General features: G+C 37.3%; 1 long non-coding RNA gene across 1 annotated transcript in view; it reads right to left on the bottom strand.

The window, feature by feature from the left end:
- Positions 1 to 13,847, bottom strand: part of LOC112675207 (uncharacterized) — a 33,790-nt gene that overhangs the window by 15,089 nt on the left and 4,854 nt on the right. The window contains exon 3 of the long non-coding RNA XR_003145810.3: positions 7,804 to 7,928. This is a non-coding gene — a long non-coding RNA (uncharacterized LOC112675207). The remainder of the gene's footprint in view (positions 1 to 7,803; positions 7,929 to 13,847) is intronic.

The raw sequence follows: 13,847 nt of genomic DNA, 5'->3' as shown, positions 1-13,847 counted from the left end.
TTGTTTAAGAACAGATTAGACACAGCTAAAGAGAGGACTCTTGATCTGGAATATAGCTAAGTAGAAAGTATGCAGATTGAAACAGGGAAAAATATTTGCAAATCATATAGCTGATAAAGGACCTACATCTGCAATACATAAATAAGTCTTTTTTTAAAAAATATTTTATTTATTTATTCATGAGGGATACAGAGACAGAGAGAGAGGCAGAGACACAGGCAGAGGGAGAAGCAGGCTCCATGCAGGGAGCCTGTCATGGGACTCAATCCCGGGTCTCCAGGATCACACCCTGGGCTGAAGGCAGCGCTAAACCGCTGAGCCACTGGGGCTGCCCCATAAATAAGTCTTAAACCCAACAGTGAGGGGGGAAATCTAAGTTATAAAAAAAAAAGAGCAAAAAATCTGAACAGCTATGTCACCAAAGAAGATATATAAACATAAAGTAAGCAGACCAAAAGATGCTCAATATTATTTGTCATGAGGGAATTTCAAATGGAAAGTAGTGTGATGCCATTATACATCTCTGATAATGGTTAAAAAAATAAATCTGAGCATACCCAGTGCTGACAAGAAATCTGTGTTAGTTTTTTAGGGCTGCTGTAACAAAGTTCCACAAACTAGGGGAACTTAAACAATAATAATGTATTGTCATGTACTGCCGGAAACCAGAAGTCCAACACCAAGGAGTTGGTAGGGTTGAGCGGTCTGTTAACAATATGTTTCAGGCATCTCTCCTTAGCTTGTAGATGATCATTTTCTTATGTTTTTTTACATTATCTTCCCTCTATGTGTGTTTCTGTGTCTGAATTTATACCCTTTTTAAGAACATACCAGTCATATAAAATCAGGGGCCATCCTAATGACTTCATTTTAACTTGATTACTTGAGTACCTTTGTAAAAATCCTGTATCCAATAAGATTACATCCTGAGGTACTGAGGGTAGACTTTCAACATGTGAATTTTGAAGGGAACACAATTCAACTAGTAACAGATACCAAGCACAAGGGAAGCTTATTTAACACCAGTGGGAATGCAAAATTGTACAGCCACTGTGAAAACAATTTGTGAGCCACTTGTGAAGATAATCATACACTTACATATGACCTATAATTACCTCCAAGCTACTTCCATAACTTTTTTTTTAAATTTTTTTATTTATTTATGATAGTCACAGAGAGAGAGAGAGAGAGGCAGAGACACAGGCTGAGGGAGGAGCAGGCTCCATGCAGGGAGCCCAACGTGGGATTCGATCCCGGGTCTCCAGGATCGCGCCCTGGGCCAAAGGCAGGCGCCAAACCGCTGCGCCACCCAGGGATCCCTACTTCCATAACTTAATTGAAAATTTACATTCATACAACACAATTCAGCAATAATAAGAACTGAATTACACAATAACTTTGATGTAAGTTAAACACATTTTTCTAAGTGAAAGTCGCTAAATTCTAAGGATCCATATTGCATACTATGGCATTCTGAAAATAGATAAAACTATAGGAATAGAAAATAGACTAGTGGCTGGCAGAGTTTGGAAGAAGCAGATTAGGTGACTACAACGGAACCCCAAAACCAATATCTAGGGTGAAGGAACTGGTTCCTGTGGTGGATACCTTATTTTATGGGTTTATCAAAACCCACAGAATGTACACACACACAAAAAAATAACAAATTAAACTGTGCTCAGATAAAATCATAGTACCCAGGATATTCAGTGATCCTAGGATTGAATGCAGTGTGACAAACAGCTCTAACTGTAATACAAATGTGTGATAATGCTACGGAGGAGGGTGGAGGTGAGTAAGGAATAGGTTAAAGTAAAGGCAGGGAAGATAGGAGGCCCCCAATTCCCCTAACTAGTCTCACAGAAATCCTACATATGGAGAAATGTTATAGATGAGGTATTAACTAGAGAGAAGGGAACATAGAATCTACATTGTTTGTCCTAAATATGGATGAGATATTTACATGATGGTTACAAATCCACCTTGCTTGTCTTAAATGTTAGAGACCAAATTCCCTGATCAGTTTTCTATAAAAGATCATCCATAAAAGCCCTCACAACAACTCATTTGGTACTCCTCTCACTCCAGATTTTTTTTTTCTCTTCTCACTTTCACTTAAAAAACTTTCACTTCACTTCATCCTTTTGTGCCTGTGAGATTTCATTTTTTGACTCCATGAGACAAGAACTCTGCAATCCTGCAACAGAGGAAAAAGAGGTTGAACTAAACAACCATGGAAAAAAGTGCTTTAACCTGAAGTTATAAAGTTGAAAACAAAAAGGTCTGCATATAAACATTGCCATCAAGTTGCTAAATTTGTTTCTCAGATGGTCCAGGTTAACAATTCAGAAACAATTTCTCATGGACAGTAGAAGTAAAAAATGCATGCAAATAAAATCTAGACAATAAGAATCCAAGTTTCTCTATAACAGAGAAAAAATTACAAGCAACAAGAAAGGAAGGCTAGAATAGACCATGCATGGGCCTGAATTAGATTCAGGGATTTCAGTATTAACTCCTATGCACTTTAATATACAAATGTATAATAAATAAACAGATGTGGAAATAATTATAGATAGAAGTGTATATGCTGATTAGTATAAATGCATATATGTCCTAATTGTGCCTCTTGAGGGGTCCCAAAAACAGCGACACCCCAGTAGCAGCATATATACACCCAGCACCCAGATGTTGGTTTCTTATACATTCTTCATTAAAAGAAACCAAGGCTCTTTGGAGAAAGGCCTAAATGTAGCTCCGGGAAGGAGAAAACACAAGACACTAGACAAGACTGTAGTGTTTTGTAGTGCCAGACAATAAAGAATTGCTTAAAAAAAAAAAAAAAAAGATGAAGGCATGCCATGGGACACAGAAGCCAACCTGAAAGATGTCTTCATGATCAAGGCCGGAAATGTGAAGAATATTAAATATAATATTGGATTATAAGTGAAAGAAGAAACTAAATATCACTAAGTGGAAATTTTCTACTAGAATACCACAGTAACATGGCATCAGGCAATGTTGAAATTAGTTGGAGAAACTTTAAAGGATATAGTATGCTTGCAAAGCCTCAAAATATCTCCCCTATATTTACCAATTGCTTGGTTGTTTTCATACACGGCCACAATTCATTGAAGCTGTTCCCAGCACGAGATGGGATTCAACGTCTGTCTACTTGAGCAAGATCTGGACTGAGTGACTTACTTTGAATGAGAAGAGAGTGGAAAACTAGTAATTTGAGAAAACTGGTAATTTTGCAGTAGAGAAATCAGGCTGTTTTAACTGGTGATCAAGGTAAACACCACTAATGATAAATCATATTGGTATCATGTGTCCCTGATACGAAAGATGGGAAAGACATATCTACTAGTTTACTTCACTGTAATATTAAATAGTGGGAATTATGGACAACCTAGTCTTATTCTTGATTTAATGGGAAAGATTCTGGCTTTTCCCAATTAAGCAACATACTGGCTTTTCTAATATTCTGATTACATTAGGGAAAAATTCATTAATTTCTATTTTATTATATTTGTTTTTACATTTTACAGAGGAGTTTATCACAAACACAAGAAAGCACAAGAATAGTGAGTTTATAGCTCAATGATTCACAAATACAAAACACACCCTTGTGTGCAGTAAGTAGTAACTTAGAAATAGATGCTAATAAATATATATTCACATACATGTGCATATGCATGTATGCATATGTTCACATATATTTCCAACTCTACACATGTGTATATGTACATATATATGCATTAGTGCACATACATATGTGGTATGTGTACATATTTGTGAATATTATTGAAATGGTTTGTTTCTGGGGCATCCAGGTGGCTCATTCAGTTGAGCATCTGGATTTTGATTTTGGCTTAGGTCACGATCTCAGGATCATGGGATGGAGCCCTGTGTCAGACTTCACACTCACCTTGAGATTCTTCTCTCTCTCCCCCTCTCTGTGTGCTTACTGTCTCTCTTTCTCAAATAAATAAATAAAAATATTTGAAAGAAAACAAATGGCTTGTTTCTAATTACATTTGTAAAAATAAAGATGCAATCAACAGAAAAATTCAAATTGCTCTTAACTTTACAAAATGATACTTAACTTTATTCATGATAGAAAAATTGCAGTTCTTTTTTTTAAGATTTATTTATTTATTCATGAGACACACACACACACACACACACACAGAGAAGCAGAGACACAGGCAGAGGGAGAAGAAGGCTCTTGTGGGCAGCCCAATGCGGGACTCAATCTGGGAACCCAGGATCATGGCCTGAATCAAGGGCAGACACTCAACTGCTGAGGCACCCAGGCATCCCCAAAAGATTGCATTCTAAAGTACCCATACCTAGAAATCATTTCTCATCTATTAGTTGGTGAAATGAAAAAAAAAATCAGTAAAACCTTCTGTTGATGAGACTTTTATACATTGCTAGTAGGTATAAAAATGTTACAAATTCCATGAAGAAGAGTTTAGCAATCTCCAGCAAAAGTGCATATGCACCTACATTTGCCTTTGTAGTCCCAATTTTAGCAAACTGCCTAAAATTTAGCCTCGCAAAAAATATTGGAAGACTTATGCACAAGGATGTTCACTGCAGAAAACAGAGCAAAAGACTGGAAACAACTCAAATGTCCATCATTCCAACTGGACCAACCAAATCAATTCTAGCACATTCACACAGTGGACTTTAGGAAGTTGTGAAAATAAATAATGAATATTACTATATATATTAATGAGCAATCTCCAAGCTATTTAGTAAGTGTGAATCAAAGTAGAAAAAAGTATGTATAGTGTGCTACTATTTATGAAAGGAGATAACTAGGTAGGAAGGGAGATATAGATAGACATACAAGAGGATAGATAATAGGCAGATACAGATGTACAATTATATTTTCAAAAAATAAAAAGCTAAATTGTAAAAGCATTTTTATTTTTATTTTTTTTGAAGATTTATTTATTTATTTGAGAGAGAGAGAGAGACAGCATGAGCAGGAGGATTGAGGGAGAGGGAAAGAGAATCTCAGGCAGACGCCGCCCAGTGCAGGGCTCAATGTGGAGCTCTATCTCACGACCCTGACATCATGACCTGAGCCAAACCAAGAGCTGGACGCTTAACGACTGTGTTACCCAAGTGGTAGCTTTAAAGTAGCTTCTTATAGGAATGCCTTTAGAGGATTTCTTTTATATACTATGTTTTACTGAAATTTGATGTCGGAATCATTCAAATATATAATTGTAAAAGAAAATTAAATTCTAAAAACAATCCCTAAATTTTAAGAAGCCATGAATGTAAATATGCATTCGATTAGTGTTATAACTATCAGATAAGAATGATGTAAAAAAACTTTAAAACTTTAAAATAGTAATTAACTGTACGTTGTTAGTGCACTGAGAATATGAAAAAGAAATCTTAAACTGTTTCTTGTAATTATATTCTTGGTGGTAGTGTCAGTATTATTTTTATAAAACTGTTATGTGTATCATAGATGATGTGGTAAATGAATAACATAAGGTATGCTGATTTCATTATTCCCAAGGTCATTGAGAATGGGAACCCACTGGGGAGGAAGGACAAAATAAAGTTGTAATATGGAGGAGTCTAAGTAAAAGCGAGTTTATAATCCTGAATTTCATTTGCTAGTATCAGTATCAACCTGTGATATATTTAGTTCTGTCCTTCCTTTGCCCAGTGAAAATGCCTAGAAACAATGACTAATTCAGTTATCACGAGCACCCCAGCACCCAAAACATTGACTTCTAATACTACCTCCAGTGCTCCCTGAGAAGAGAGTAGGGATATACAAAATAAGCATGAAGAGCTTATCAAACAAGATAATAAGGAATCTAACAAAGATGACAGAGGGTCATGTCAAAAGGGCTGTGTCAACTGTAAGGGTCCTCATTACAAATAATGGGATAATTTGAACATCAATAAATATAAAGGCAATGAATTGAAACATATTGAATATATTTAAGTCATTAAGTTGATGAAGATATCAAAGCAACAATATTAAAACAAATACGCATGTACTATTTACTGAATTATTCCAAATAAGAAATGAATAAGAAATGACAAAATTAGAATATGAATATTTTCAATCCCTGACAAAATAATGGAATTTCACATTCATTGCAGTGGTTGCTCACTTCACAAACAGGGAGAATTCAATATAATATGTCTCTTGATGGAGACCCATAGTACTTTGAATTAAATAGCCCCCAAAAAGGGAAAGAAAGGGGAGAAGAGGGGCAGGGAAGGAAAGAGAACAAAGAGATCTGATTAAGCCTCTAGATACAACAGTCAATTTATAGGAACTACAGAAAATATAATGACACCATGGAGAAGCTATAGGAAAAAATGAAGAATGCTTGTAAGGAACCTTCTAGGTTAGGTGATGGTCTTTTTCTTTATCTGGATGGCCCTCCCACTCAGTGCAAATTCACTGAGCTCTCCATTTATAATCTGAAATTGTTTCTGTATTAATGTTATCTTTTAACAGAAAGTTAAACATAATGATTAAAGAATCCGATGCTTACATCAAGAACTCAACATTGTCAAGGATAGTATGCCAAGATGGAACTTCCAAATGTTTGCAGCTATTTGAAAGCACAATTATATACATAAGGAAGAATGGAAATGAGCTAAAGGTATAGTGAGAATGGACTTCTTTAGAGAAGTTGACTTTTTGAAATAAAATTAATTTGTTCTTAAGGTGAGATGAATTATTAATATATTATAACCGGTTATATTAATATAACCCGGATTACGCAGGTTTAATATATTAGCTGTGATCCTTAGCTTGTAATGATAGACTGCCTTAAACTACATTACCATTCACAATAAATAATGGTAAATTTTTAATAAAAGAAAAGCAACAACAATAAGAACAGCTTATCTGAACTCTCTGAACTGAATGAAAGGACAACTGTCTACCTCTCTATGGAAAGGAGAATTTACTCATCTGTAATTTTATGTATATCACAAATATATATACATATAATGATATGAGAGTGAGAAAAAGAGAGAGAGGGGAGTTGAAATGTACATCTATCTGCTTGTCCTATATGAGTGAATTTGAAGTATTTTTTACTTTTAAAAGATTTTTTAAAAAGATTTATTTATTTGAAAGAGAGAGAACATGTGCACATGTGCAAGCAGGGAGAGGGGCAAAGGGAGAGGAAGAGAGAATCTCAAGCAGACTCCCCGCTGAGCACAGAGCCTGACTTGGGGCTCCATCCCAGGACCCCAAGATCATGCCCTGAGTTGAAATCAAGTCAGCCCCTTCACCAATTGAGCCACCTGGGTGCCCCCTGAAATATTTTTCTCAAATCATGGGATAGTATAAAAAACAAAAGTCATGATACTGTCTGGGCTTCAGTAAGCCATTTTGCCCTCACAATGTATGCATTCCACAGAAATCAACATCGCCATGCTTGCTAGTTGGCCTACAAACTGCCCTCTTGCTCCATATTTCTGGGAAATTCTTACTTATCCTTCAGAATTAACTCTGAACTTCACATCTTCTTGCATTGTGCTATTATCTGAAAGCCCTAGGAGTCTGTGACTAGAGCAATTTTCACATGGGTGTGCATTCCCTTTGAGAAGTTTGTTCCTCTTCTCCCATTAGGCTTCCAAGGGCAAGGCTTTAGTCTTATCCTTTAGTAGTAATGGAAAAGTATATGAACTTGCTTACCGTGCTATGGTATTCCACTGACTGTGGATGTGGGCAAGTTACTGCTGCTATCTAAACCTTACTGTCTTCACATATCAATTAAGTTTAATTGTACCTACCTTGGAGGGTAATGCTGAGGCTCAGGTGGTGTGTGTGGTGTCTGGTGCAATGCACCGCACATTTTTGCAGTTCATTAACAAGAGTCATAGTTTAGAGGGTTTGGGGGCATGCAGCAGGCCATCTCCTTGTTTACCATGTGCCCAGCACACACACACACAAAAAAAGTCTGTCAAATATACATGCAAACTCTTGAAACAAGTGAACTTTGGTGTTCTTTCTGGCATTCTTGACTTCAGTCTTTGGAGGTTTTCCATACAGAATAAATGATTCTATTACTTAAAGTTCATTTACTCCAACAACAAACAGCACTTCCCTCCTCCCTCCGAATTCTCTTATATTTGTTTTGTGTAAGTGTCTTATCTCTATTCATAAAATGCTTGCCAATGAGCATGAGTTGTTTAGCAAATGTTTGCCATGTCCCAGGCTATATACCTAAAATATACCAAACCTTTAGCCTAAATTTCAAACTTTACATAAGGACATATTCTTTTCCAACAAAGGCTTAATTATATCTTAAGTGGTCAAAAGGAGATTGTCCACTAACTAAATGCATATATATATATATAGAGAGAGATGTACTATTTGTACTACTAACAGGTCACTGCAGTAGAGGGTAAGAGGGTGACTTGGAGTAGGCGGGGCAATTGTTGATAAAAGGGTAACATTATGCATTTCTTTTTCTAGCACCAATATAGTTAATTTCAAATATACTGAATTTTAAGATACTGAAACTATGTAACACCAGGAGATTCTCCATAAAACAGAATCCCCCATCTGTCTTATTCCAATTTTTTTTTCCCCTTGTAGATCAAATCTCAGAGACAAAGCAGACAGAAGTAGCTCCTTAATCTCCTTGCTAGGCACACTCATTACAATTAAAAAAAAAAAATGAGTTAAGAGACAGCTCACTAAATTAGTCATTTTTAACGACGAAACACCCATCGGACATTTCCATGTTTGTGGTGTTGTTTAGAGAGTTAACTTAACTTGAAGTATCAATTTCTATGTACTGAAGTGAAACTCGCCAAGTCCAGGGGCCCAGCTTGCAGAAAAGGTGGCATTTTTAAATGAAAATATATTACAATACTAGCATCTCTCTCCTCACTCCTCCCACAAATTATTCATTCAGACAGCTTGTGAATTGGATTTGCAACTACTGCTATGTCTTACACAATACAAAAGAGAGAATGCCTGGTGGACTTCGTCGGTTAATTATACAACACGTGATGTCAGATCTCACATAATGTTCCATTGGCTGGGGTTTCTATTGCTAAGCTTTTACAAATATTAACTGTGTGCTTTCTCTGTGCATTTGGAAAGCTCTAAAAAAAAAAAAAAGGAAACAACAACAAGTAACACTTCTTGGATCTTCCTGATGTTATTGAAGAGTGTGTTTGCAAGATGGTGAAATGTCACATGTACTAGGACATCAGTGAAGCTGGACGGCTTTGATCGTGACCCCCCACCCCCACCCCAATCAAGTCTGGATCACCTCCTAGAGGCAAATATGATCCACTGAAGTACTGTGAATACAGGTTAATTTTAAATGACTGAGGAATAAACTAAAAGTGTTTTCACCTCTTTTTGCCTTTAATCTTTAGTTCATGCCATGTGAATAGTGTGGATGGTTAGAAACGTCTCAAAATGCATTCTAAATTCATAATTTTCTGCCTCTCTTAATTATCTTTGCACATTTTTCTTGTTAAACTGATACCCCAAAATGATGATAGAAAAGCTAGTAGTCAGCTCCTGCCAGCCATAAATCAACATTTTTTTGGCACAATGAGTTTTCATTTATCTCTGGTATGCAGCATTTAAGGATTGATGCATTCTAACTGTACTTTTAAGGACAGATTTTCATGTGAATACAAGCACTGGCATTTAAACAAAGAAAATCATTAATCTGAATCTAAACTTTATATTAACCATTCAGAGTTTTGCTTTCCTCTGTTTGTCTTTGTCCTTTTCTCTCCTCAAGGTCATTTTCTGCCATTTCCAAAGGCATTTTAAATTTTACTCGGGGTCTTCTGTTGCCTGTTAGACGAAGGCCTAAGTGATTATTTTTCAGTAAGGAAATAAAAGTTAGATGAACCTTGACATACCACTCAGGGTATAATTCATATCACCAGGATTTACCTACTTTAGAAACTAAACAGTTAACCTAATCATCTCATTTTATTGCTAATTTAGAAAAGCTTTCCCCCCCTAAGTACACTCTCACTTTTCAAAATTCACTGCTTATGACCTGAGCCTTTTATCCATTGCGCTATTACCAACAGCTAATCCCTCTCACTTATTGATAATTGGACAAAACTGAACAACGTGCCAACTCCTGAAAACGGCATGCCCCTGAGGGTTCTATTCAGTTATTCCCGAAAAACCACATTGGTTTCCAAGTTTGGTTCTTTTGTGGCATATCAATGGGAAACAAGTGAGAGATTTTCTCACTGCTTAGGAATTTCGCCAATTCTAACCTGCTTATTGCACATTCTTTCTAAGGAAAAGCATTTACAGTTTACAGAATTCACAGCTCTTCCTTTTCTTGTAGTTCCATGAATTGTCTGCAAGTCCTGTTTACTGAAATAATTACTTTAGTGCATATATTTAAACTATAATTATACAATAAGTATTTCTTCCAGAACTTAGTTTATTTTGTCGATCCAATGCAAATTCAAAGGAGAGATGCCCCCATGTCTGGGGCTCATGCAGATTTATCACAGGATTAAGCCACAGGCACTACTTTCTATCTGCTTAATTAGTTCTTGAAATTATGGAAGCCTATGATTTGATGCCACATAGAAATCAATGTAATACTTTCTTAAGGGAATATTTCATTAAATTTTGAAACTGTAATACAACATACATGCAGGTTTAGGTAGTATTTTCTATCTTTAAGCTTAATAAACATATTTAATGGCATCTGCTTGCAAGAAACAAGCCTTTGGGGCATATGTTAGGCAGCCAGGACAAAGACTTTGGCAACTGAATTATTATAGAATGAAATTAAATGCTTACAACAGGGTAGCATTCAGAAATGCTCACAAAGAGGGTACAATGCAGTTCACACATTCAGGGCTTGAATTTATGCCCTTCCCTATTCAATGGGGAGTGTTAGCTGCCTTTCAGTGCTGCCGCACAGCCATAGAAAAATCAGAGCCCGAGAAGGAACACACAGGCCTTCTCTGCTTTGGTTCCTCCTCAAATCTTTCTTTCAATTTTTCACCCTAACATGACCATGTTTTCTGACAGCCTTGAACATACTTCACATGTTGATTTCTCTAGAAGTTTGATATTAAAACACAGATGGGAAGCCATGCATTTTATTAAATTTGAGCACTTATGTTTGGAAGGATTGGGAAAGTGGCCAACACATGGATTCAAATGACACTCAAAGTTAGAAAATTGGCCATTTAAGGAAGTTAACCGACTCAAGACACAGGAAGGAAATAAATGGAATGCAAAAAAAAAAAAAAAAATCATGACAAACACATGAGTGGAATGATGGTATTAAAGGAAAGACTGTGTTGCTCCTTTTAAAGAGATATTTAAGTACCTCTCCAAATTGATTCTTTAAATCACCAAAATAAAGCCCATTATAAGTTGTGTGTCCACGATTTTCTTTCAAGTTGCTTCCATGTTTTAGTTGAGAGTTGGTTTCTGACCTCACTTAGCAGCCCAAACGTCAATGTATTCATTCATTCACTCACTTGCTCATCCACCAGTTTGCCCCTGCTCTGCATTAGACACAGGGAAATAAGGTATTTCTATTGAAAACATTTATTTTCACAAGATGTAGCAAAGCCATGATGTGTTTTCACCAACAAGAGAGTCCAGTAGTGACAGAATGGGACCTCTGTCAGAAAAGGAGCCACTCACATATCAGGAGTTCCATCAAAGATCCAGAACATTGGCTCTCTGGCATTTATCCTCTGGGTTCTTCTGGGAAATCAAATACTAATGCCAATAGCATTCACCATATGTAATAAATTATTTTTTCTCCCATTCCTTCAGGTGGGAGCAGTCATGAATCTTGGGAGACTTGAGAAAATGACCTAAAATTATGTTTTGTGTTCCATAATTCAGATGAGGAACCTCAGTAGAAAAAAGCCATAGGCTCTAACATGCCACCTGCCCAAATAGGGCTCTGTAAGGTGATTTTAAGGATTTAAACAGCCAGAGACAAGGATGGGAAGAAAAGGTGACTATAAGAGTGTTTTGGTTGTGGTTGTTTGGCTTATCTAACAGAGATAATTAAATTATATTGCTTTCCTATGTGGCTATTTTGCCTGTTGTTTTGTGAGTTCCCTCTCTCTCCAGCCAGATGGCTATTCCACACTTGTCTGCCTGGCTTTGTGCTTGGAAGCTAACCTCCATGGGCTGTTCTCTGGCTTCAAGTAGGGTTCTGCCAATGAGGGGCCCCAGTCTGGATGAGAGGGTTGAGAAACAGACAAGTTGGGGGAGGCTTTATCCCAGTTTGGGCCCATACACCACTTTTGCTACCAGTCTGTCTTCACCTTTGCAAGGACTTCTGTCCTGTGAGCCTCTTCCCTTTTCTGGCCTCTGAGGGGAGGTAGACCAGAGGCAGTAACACTATTATTTGTTCCCCGAATCCCACCTATACCTCTTTTTTTTCCTAAAGATTTTATTTATGAGAGAGAGAGAAGGAGAGAAGGAATAGGGAGAGAAGCACAGGGAGAGGGAGAAGTAGGCTGAGCAGGGAGCCAGATGTGGGCCTCGATCCCCGGATCCCAGGATAATGTCCTGAGCCGAAGGCAGATGCTTAACTATCTGAGCCACCCAGGTGCCCTCCACCCAAGACCTCTTAAACTCTCCTCACCTCAACGATCTCTGGAGACCACTTCTGGACCCTGACGACTCAAGGAAACAACAGAAGAATACTGAATATACTGATTTTCCTGATACTTCGATGTCATTGATCAGTAGCATATTCATTTATTTGGGAGAAAGCATGCTTCAGATATATTTGGAGAATAGTTCTTTCCTGATTCTAAGCAATACCAAATTACTGTATCACTTGCCTTAACAGAAATGGTTGAGGGATCAATAGTTATCTTTCGGTTTACTTTAATTACACAGGAAAATATTTGTGTTTCCTATCCCACAATCACAGAGTATTTTCACCTTAAAATTTCATTGACTGCTAGGATGTTCTAATGTTTTGCTACAGGCTGGATTTTTTTTTTTAAGTTTTTTTTTTTTAATTTTTATTTATTTATGATAGTCACAGAGAGAGAGAGAGGCAGAGACATAGGCAGAGGGAGAAGCAGGCTCCATGCACCGGGAGCCTGATGTGGGATTCAATCCCGGGTCTCCAGGATCGCGTCCTGGGCCAAAGGCAGGCGCCAAACCGCTGCGCCACCCAGGGATCCCCCAGGCTGGATTTTCAAGGTCCTCTTTCCTTCTTCATGATAGATCCCACTATTTCCATCTCATTTCAAGAAGCTGTGCAGTTGAGGTCCTACCACAGCCAGAATCTCCCTGGAGGCCACAGGATGGCATTACTCTTCCAATTTTTGTCATATTCATATTATTGACTGAAACTAACAGTGCATACACTGACTAAATATTCACCTCAAAAGAGAACTGGAAAATAAGGGTCATTGGCTCACAGATTTCATGATACAATAAACCTCAAATTTGAGAGAGTCATGCTCCAAATAGAGCCCTTCTTTTTAAAAATATTTTATTTATTCTTTCATGAGAGACACAGAGAGAGGAAAAACATAGGCAGAGGGAGAAGCAGGCTCCCTGCAGGGAGCCTGATTCGAGACTTGATCCCAGGACCTCAGGATCATGACCTGAGCTGAAGGGAGACGCTTAACCCCCAAGCCACCCATGCATCCCAAATAGAACCCTTCTTCGGGTAATTTTGCTCCTGTTTATTCCAGTAAATAAATACAGCGGCTAAGGCAAAGCTAATTTCTAAGAATTATGAATAATATCTGTTGCTTACTTTTTTTTTTTTTTTTTTTTGAAGGATGTTGCTTACTTTTTACCTGAGGTTGTAATTTTTCAGTTCTGA

The sequence above is a fragment of the Canis lupus genome, chromosome 10 (assembly GCF_003254725.2).
Source record: "Canis lupus dingo isolate Sandy chromosome 10, ASM325472v2, whole genome shotgun sequence".
In the NCBI taxonomy this organism is placed as follows: domain Eukaryota; kingdom Metazoa; phylum Chordata; class Mammalia; order Carnivora; family Canidae; genus Canis; species Canis lupus.
Note: the sequence above shows the minus strand (reverse complement) of the source record. Positions and strands in the feature narration are given on the sequence as shown.